This window comes from Mastomys coucha, unplaced genomic scaffold (genome assembly GCF_008632895.1).
Source record: "Mastomys coucha isolate ucsf_1 unplaced genomic scaffold, UCSF_Mcou_1 pScaffold22, whole genome shotgun sequence".
Taxonomy (NCBI): Eukaryota; Metazoa; Chordata; class Mammalia; order Rodentia; family Muridae; genus Mastomys; species Mastomys coucha.
In genome coordinates, this window is record NW_022196905.1 from 198,909,122 (window position 1) to 198,917,831 (window position 8,710).

The 8,710-nt window shown below is 38.6% G+C and overlaps 1 long non-coding RNA gene across 1 annotated transcript; it reads left to right on the forward strand.

Moving 5' to 3' along the window:
• The first annotated feature begins 7,295 nt into the window (after window positions 1-7,295).
• LOC116071415 lies at window positions 7,296-7,682 on the forward strand. The gene is made up of 2 exons (XR_004110888.1): window positions 7,296-7,433; window positions 7,526-7,682. It is a non-coding gene; the product is annotated as an uncharacterized LOC116071415 (long non-coding RNA).
• Window positions 7,683-8,710: the final 1,028 nt, after the last annotated feature.

Below are 8,710 nucleotides of genomic sequence, written 5' to 3' on the forward strand. Positions count from 1 at the left end.
ACACAGAGCAACTTTATTCTGCTTTTATTATCGAAGTTTTATGTGTTCAATACTGTTTGTGGTACTTCTTGTTATATTACCCACATCTTAATTGCATGCCTTCCTATTTCAATCTTGAATTGTGTTTTTTTTTTCTTTTTCATCCTTTACTTTGGCTAGAATTATTCAATTATATTGACTGACCGTCCTCATTACTTTTCTATTGCTGTGAAGAGACACCACGAGCAAAGTAACTTATAAAAGAGAGCAATTAATTAGGGCTTGCTTACAGCTTTAGAGGGTGAGTCCACGACCATCATAGTCAGGAGCATGACAGTAGCCAGGCATGACACTACACCAGGAATGGCACATTTATATCCTAATCTGCATGTTGAAGGGAGAGAGAGACAGAGAGGCTGAGCACCATTTGGGCTTTTAAAACCTCAAAGCTTATTCCTAGTTACATAACTCCAGCAACCAGCCACACCCTCTAATCCTCCCCAAAACAGGTCCATTAACTAGGGTTAAAGCATTCAAACACACAAACCTAGGGTATCCAATAGTACTCAAACCACCATATTAGTTCAAAGAGTTTTTAAATTCATTTTCTCTATTGATACTTCATTTAAAATTTCTTGATATATTCCCATTATATTCAACTTTGGTATTTCTTTTTTTTTCATTCTTTAATGATTGATTTAGGTAGTTTTTCCATCATCTTTATGTGGATTGTATGAGTATTTTAATGATTTATTTTAAGCTAGTCTCTTTTTTTGGAGTTAAAATTTTTTTTTAAAAAAAATTGAATCTATTCATCTATTTTTGAGTGGTTACTTAAAATCTTGATGTGTTACTTCACATTTTGATGCCGTTCACTGTATATTTTCCTATATCTCTTTCTATAAAACTATTGGAAATTTGTCTGTCCACCCATTATTGATTTCAAATTTTATGTCACTGAGTTTAGAGCACATTGTATGTACGATTTTGTTTATGATAAATATTTAAAGCTTTGTTTAAGGCAAGTAAATGATCTCATATGTTTTATATTCTAAGAAACGAAGAAAATACCTATTCTATTCATAGGTCAACTGTGTTTTCCTACTGATGGAAGATATTTTAAATTCATTTTTATTTATTTTTTATTAGTTATTTTATTTATTTGCATTTCAAATGTTATGCCCTTTCCTGGATTCCCCTCCTCAAAATCCCTATCCCATTTCCCCTTCCCCTGCTTTTATGCAGGTGTTCCCCCATCCACCTACCCACTTCTACCTCACTACCCTGGCATTCCCCTATGTTAGGGCATCAAGCCTTCACAAGACCAAAGGCCTCCCCTCTCATTGATGCAAGATAAATCCATCCTCTGCTACAAATGCAGCTAAGCCATTTGTTCCTCCATGTGTACTCCTTCCATGGTGGTTTAACCTTGGGAGCTCTGGGGTATCTGGTTGGTTGATATTGTACCTCTTCTCTGGGCTCTATCTAATAGTTGGCTGTAAGCAACCACATCTGTACTGGTAAGGCTCTGGCAGAGCCTCTCAGAAGACAGCTATATCAGGCTCCTGTAAGCAAGCACTTCTTGGCATCAGCAATAGTGTCTGGGTTTGGTAACTGCAGTTGGGATGAATCGCCAGTTGGGGAAGTCTCTGGATGGCCTTTCCTTCAGTCTCTGCTCCATTCTTTGTTCCTATATTTCTTTTAGACAGGGACAATTATGGGATAAAGTTTTTGAGATGGGTGGGTGGCCCCATCCAGGGCTATGACTAACCTCTGGATATGCTCTCTGAAGGTTCTCCCTCCCCTTTGTTGGGCATTTCAGCTAATCTTATCCTTGTTGTGTCCTGGGTGCTTGCTTTCCTGGCATCTGGGACTTTCTTGTGCTACCCCAAGTTCCCCACCCTCTACTGCTATGAACCTCTGTCCAGTTTCCTGACCTTCTGTCTTCTGTACATCTCCCCATTTTCCTCCTACACCTGACCTGTTACCCCTTTTCCCCTCCCCTTCCTCTCTCCCTCTCTATCTCCTCCTTTCCTCTCCCTCTTGTGATTATTTTGTTCCCCCTTCTAAGTAGGACTGAAGAATCCACAGTTTGGTTTCCCTTTTTCTTAAGCTTCATATGGTTTGTGAATTGTATTGTGGGTATTCTTAGCTTTTTTCCTAATATATACTGATCAGTGAGTACATATCATGTGTGTTCTTTTGCAACTGGGTTACCTCACTCAGAATATTTTCTAGTTCCATCCATTTGCCTGCAAATTTCATGAAGCCATTGTTTCCAATAGCTGAGCAGTACTCCAGCTATTACACATTTTCTGTATAGATTTCTCAGTTGAGGGACATCTGGGTTGTTTTCAGCTTCTGGCTGTTATAAATAAGGCTGCTATGAACATAGTAGAGCATGTGTCCTTATTACATGTTGGAGCATCTTTTGGGTATATGCCCAGGAGTGGTATATCTGGATCTTCAGGTAGTGCTATATATATAATTTTCTGAAGAACCATCATACTGATTTCCAGAGTAGTTGCATTAGCTTGCAATCCCACCAGAATGAAGGAGTTTTCCTCTTTCTCCAAATCCTCTCCAGCATCTGCTGTCACCTGAGATTTTTTTTAAATTTTATATATTTACATTTCAAATGTTATCTCCCTTCCTGGTTTCCCCTCTAAAAACTCCTTAACACATACCCATTCCCCTGCTTCTGTGAAGGTGGCTCCCCACCCACCCACCCACTTACTCCCACCTCCCCACACTGGCATTCCCCTTACACTGGGGCATTGAACTTTTGAAGCACCAAGGGCCTCCACTCCCACTGGTGCCAGATAAGGCCATCCTCTGCTACATAAGCAGTTGGAGCCATGGGTACCTATTATGTGTACTTTTTGGTTGGAGGTTTAGCTCCTGGGAGCTCTGGATGGTCTGGTTGGTTGATACTGTTGTTCTTCCTATGGGGTTGCAAAGCCTTTCAGTGATCTTAGCCATTCTGACTGGTGTGAGATAGAATTCCAGGGTTGTTTTGATTTGCATTTCCCTGATGACTAAGGATGATGAACATTTATTTAGGTGCGTCTTGGCCTAAATTTATGACTTTTAGTTTTAGAACTATACTTTCTTTAGAATACTTGAAATTTCTCCTACATTGGTACAGGTATTCAGAACAATCTGCAAGCATTTTACTCAGCTTTGATCATTTAAAGGTTACAGATAACCTTTTCCTTATTCTTTTTGAGATAAGTCCTGCATTTTAATTTGACACCTGTGATCCACATACTCTTGAGGAGAGGTAGACGCAGTAAGACTGCCATGAGGTCAGTAGTAGCTAGCCAGTTCCAGATAGCTGTATCCACAGAGCAATTCACTGTTCCCACCAAATGTATACAATAGAGGAAGTGTCAAAATGTCCTAAAAGGCTTGGTACTGCTGCACATATCAAGGTTAGATCTTATTTGCTTGAGATACACACTCATGGTTCACCTTGCCATCCACTTAAGACCTGAAGCAAAACCATGAAAGACATCTATGCTTCTGATGCCTATCAAGTTGGCAGTAAGTTTCATGCAAACGTTTTTATTTTTAATCTTTCTGAAAGCCTCCAAATACCATTGCCACAAGGCATGATGTTGATGTATTCTCATCAGGAGCAGCAAGGACATGGGATCTCAGCATAGCTGTTTTCTCATGCTACTTTAATTTATTCCCTATGGCACAGCGTTTACCTTTACACTTATCAGAACATTAGCTAACTTCATTTCCTGAAGATTTATCCAACCTGCTTGAATTAAGGGAAAGCAAATAGAAATCCTGTGGTACAAATTTAAAGTGGTACTCACTTACATCAAGGTTCCCTGAAGACTGGTCCTAGAGAGTGAGTGCTACATTAAATTGAGTATCTTGCTTGTCCAACTGTTTTGGTGACTCTTTAATGACCTCATATGAGAAATAAAAAAAGAAACACACACACACACACACACACACACACACACACTCATCTCAGAAATGCCTCAGGTTTCTTCTGTTCAGTTTCATATTTACTATAATTATTCCTTTATAATTATCTCTAGTCCATGAAGGAAAATGGTTTAAGTAAACCTAGGCATATTCTTTCTCAGTTTACAATCCCCCTTTTCATTTTCTGTCTGCTTCAGAAACATAAGCTCAAAGTAACCACAAAAATTCTAATAGCTCTAGTTAAAATTATTCATAGCCCAAGACCCAGGTTCATTGGTCAGCATATGCTCAGACTCTGGACAAAGTGGCTTGAAAATATAGTAGATATAACAGAATGTTAAAGCAGTAACAGACTGTAACTTACATTGAAAAGACTCACCATCATCACATCAGTGGGATGGCCTATGTAACAAGCTTAGTCAAAGCACAAGACTCATACATTTCCTATGATTTCTTTGCCCATTGACATGGAATATACTAAATACCATACAATATTGAATACTTTTGCCTAGCTACTACCTTTATACTCCTATTGTAGCTCTTCTTTGTATACTCAAAGATCTACCTGAATATGTTGTCTCTGGTTGTCCTTGAATATAAATGTTTACTATTGTTGATTTTATCCAATGACTGTGGGATTGAATTACCAAAAACTTATTTTCAAATCACCTCTCTTTTCTATAGTAGCAATGATGATAAAGAATTTTATGAATTTATATATATATAAACACATAGACATGTTTTAATAGTATCTCTCTGCCGGTAGGAACACAGACAGCTCACAAGAGGGAAATCTAGCCTGATACTGAAAAAACAACTACCCATTGCTAGTAAGGTTTTGGGTTGAGGAGGAGAACCTACTCAACACTTTTCTAAATCAACATAATACCTAATTATATTTTAAGTAAATGTTTTTATACTCACAGATAAGTGTGGTAATCAATCCTCATAAAAAGAACTTCTATTTGCAACACATAAAGACTGTTACAGAAAACCACAACCAATAAAACTGCAAAATTGTGAAGCCACATTCCAGTGGATATGACTACAAAACAACTCCTACTTCTAAGGCTAAGAGAACATTGTGTGAGATGAGATGTGGAGAACGTGAGAGCCAGAGACTCATTGAGTTTGCTATGAGATTGTGTCTACTTGTAATGTTAGGAGATTCACCCATAAACTCTCATGAACATGACTGCATAAATATGAACTGAGCAAGGGCAACAATAGACATGTCAGAGTGGATGAGACAAGCCCATCCATACCTGCCCAGCCTTTCAAAAACTACTACCGGCAAGTAAAGAATGCAGAAACTGGAAGAGTCTTCCTTCTGAAAGAGGATACCAATTAATTATTCATTATCAAATATTCAGCCATGAAAACATACATAAAGCTACCATAATGAAGACAGAGCAGGTTATTCTTAGGGAATATGTACATAACATATACATGTACACATGCAGTGACAACTAATGAAGAAAGAAACCATGACATTGAAAGGGAGCATGGAGGGGTAAATAAGAGGTGCGGAGGGAAGAAGGGGAAGGTAGACAGGTGTAATATTATAGTTTCTCAATTAAAGATAAAAGTGAACCCAATCATTCACTGTGAACTCTCAGAGCTATTGCATAATTGAACTATCATATTTCTAAAATTATTACAGAAGAACAGTTTACCCTGAACTATCCACAAACAAGTATAAGCCCCCTCTTTTTTTTCTGAAAGGAAAGAAAGTGACTTTTACAGGCAGATGTACTACAGAGTATTAAACATTTTAAGATCCATTAACATAAATTATATTCATTACAAATTTAATATTTTCCCTAAATATACTTGTCTTGGTTTTGTAATAAAAATTTAAAATACCTTTGTTATGTTTAAAATTGTGTGGGCCTGTATATTTCCCAATGTGGTTACCATGCATATCAGTATAGGTGCTTGCACGGGACAAAATCACTGGACTTCCTGAAACTGGATTACAGGTTGTTATTAGCCATGAACCCTGTGTGCTGGAAATTCATCTTGTTCTTCTGGAAGAGTATTATGTGAACATAATCCCAGAGACATCTCCCCAGCATTAACTTAATATTTTCATCATTATATAATTTATTTTGCATAAATTACAGTTTAATTAATTCAGATTTTGTATTTTCTGAATAATTACTGTCACATGTTTATCTTCAAAAAAAAATCAGTTTTAAAAATCAACACAAAAACAGAACTAGCAAGATAATTCAGTGAGTAAAGATGTTTGTTGTCCTCCAAGGGACTCTGGTTTGGCCAGAATGGCCAAAGTGTTAACACTCAGAAGAGAAGCGAAGAGGTTTGGGAAGCCCTCGCAGGGCAGGTAGCCAAGGGTATGGGACTCCTGCTACTGTAACAATACCTATGTCTTCAGCATTTGACATGGGTGATAGCAGACATCGGAGATCTGTAATGATGGTGACAGCAGCAGCAGCAGCAACAGGTGTGATACCCTAGCCTGCCAGGTAGGTCCAAGGTGCAGGGATGAATGTATCTGGAGAGAGAACCCTTCCCCAAAGTGAAACAGTAAGTCACTCTTAGAAGACTCTGAAATAACTTGTGCCCTTTACTCCATGTGGATAGAGACTACATAAACATTGAGGAGTAGAGTGGGATCCAGCAATAGAGGCTTCCCATTTGTTTAGATTGATATGCTAGTGATGCTTCCTTTGCAAGGGGATATAGCGGTAAGTGTTCTCTCTATGTGACTAATTGTCATGGCCTTCTCAGTGATGTGTCTTGATTAAGTGTTCCAGAGCAGGTAGAATTAGCCAAGGAGTTGGATCCTCTCCTACAATTCTCAATTCTGAGATTCACAGTCTTTGTGCTCAGTCAAACTTAACCAGTTCTCTTCTGTCTGCTAGCATGATCCACTTGGCCCACAGATGTTTGTCGTCACACCTGGCTACCTGTTTTATTCCTAGAATGTATGTGGTGGAAGGAAAGCACTGGTTACTGTATGTTGCTTGTTGCTGTCTTATATCCAGACATGCACTGTAGCATTCTTGTATTCTCTCTCTCTCTCTCTCTCTCTCTCTCTCTCTCTCTCTCTCTCTCTCTCTCTCTCTCTCTTTCTCTCTCTCTCTCTCTCACACACACACACACACACACACACACACACACACACAACCTTACATGCTCACATACACAGGAGTATAATTTTTAAATAGTATTAAAAATGAAACAAGCAAAGTAACAAAGCAATAGAAGACTTTTATTTCCCATATGAATCAAGTTGGCTATCAGCATCACCGAATGCTTCTTTTTTTTCCTTCTGCAAGACTTGAAATGTCATCACCAAGTGCTGCATGAGTTGTTTTTATCATTAGCATCAGAATCAGCAAGGACTTGACATCTAACTTTGCCTGTTTTCTCTTTCTATCTTATCTTTATTAAAGGCAAATGGGATTTTGATCGAATGTGATACGCTGCCTCCTAGAGATTTCAACACACTTCTTATCAATCATTATGATCACTTGATGGTAGGATCTTGTTAGAAATCTCTAGTCCAAGATATCACATATTGTTTTAATTTATAGGCCTCATGTTTAACGGTGTGTGTTCATGCTTGCAGAAGCACACATCCTATGACCTATGCAGAGAACAAACTTTGTGGAATTCGACTTTTCTCTTCTACCATGTGGATTCAAGAGATCGACCTCATATCATCCAGCTTAACAGCAAGTGTCCTTTTCCTTTTAATTAGACACTTTATTCATTTACATTCCAAATGTTATGTCCTTTTCCAGTTTCCCCTCTGCAAACCCCATAACGTACCCCCTTACCCTGCTTCTATGAGGGTGCTTCCCCACCTACCTACCCACTCCCTCCTCACAGCCCTAGCATTCCTTTACACTGGGTTATCAAGCCTCCACAGGACTAAGAGCCTCCCCTCCCATTGGTGGCAGATAAGGTCCCTTCAGCTCCTTCAGTGCTTCCCCTAACTCATCCATTGGGGTCACTGTGCTAGTTCGATGGTTGGCTGCAAGCATCTATATTGGTCAGGATCTAACAGAGATTCTCAGGAGACAGCTGTATCAGGCTCTTGTCAGCAAGTGCTTCTTGGCACCAGAAATAGTGTCTGGGTATGGTGTCTGCATGTGGGATGGATCCCCAGGTGAGACAATCACCATTAAAATTCCAACTCAATTCTTCATAGAGTTAGAAAGAGCAATTCTAAAATTTATTTGGAATTAAAAAACAAAACAAAACAGGAAAGTGAAAACTAATCTCAATAATAAAAGAACTTCTAGGGGAATCACTTACCCTGACCTCAAGCTATACTACAGAACAATAGTAATAAAAACTGTATGGTATTGGTACAGACATATTCCTGTAGATCAATCAGATAGAATTGAAGACACAGAAATGAAACCATACACTTATGGTCTCTTGATCTTTGACAAGGAAAAAAAACCACCTAGTGGAAAAAAGACAGCATTTTTAACAAATGGTACTGATTCAACTGGCTGTCAGCATGTAGAATGCAAATTGATTCATTCTTATCTCCCTGTACAAAGCTCAAATCCAAGTGGATCAAGGACCGCCACATAAAACCATATATATTAAGTCTAATAGAAGAGAAAGTGGGGAAACGCCTCAAACACATGGACACAGAGGAAATTTTCCTGAACGGAACACCAATGGCATATGCTCTAAGGTCAAGAATTGACAAGTGAGACCTCATAAAATTTCAAACTTTCTGCAAGGCACCAGCAAATGTCTGAACCTCCTAAGCTGTCTTGTCAGTTCTCATTTT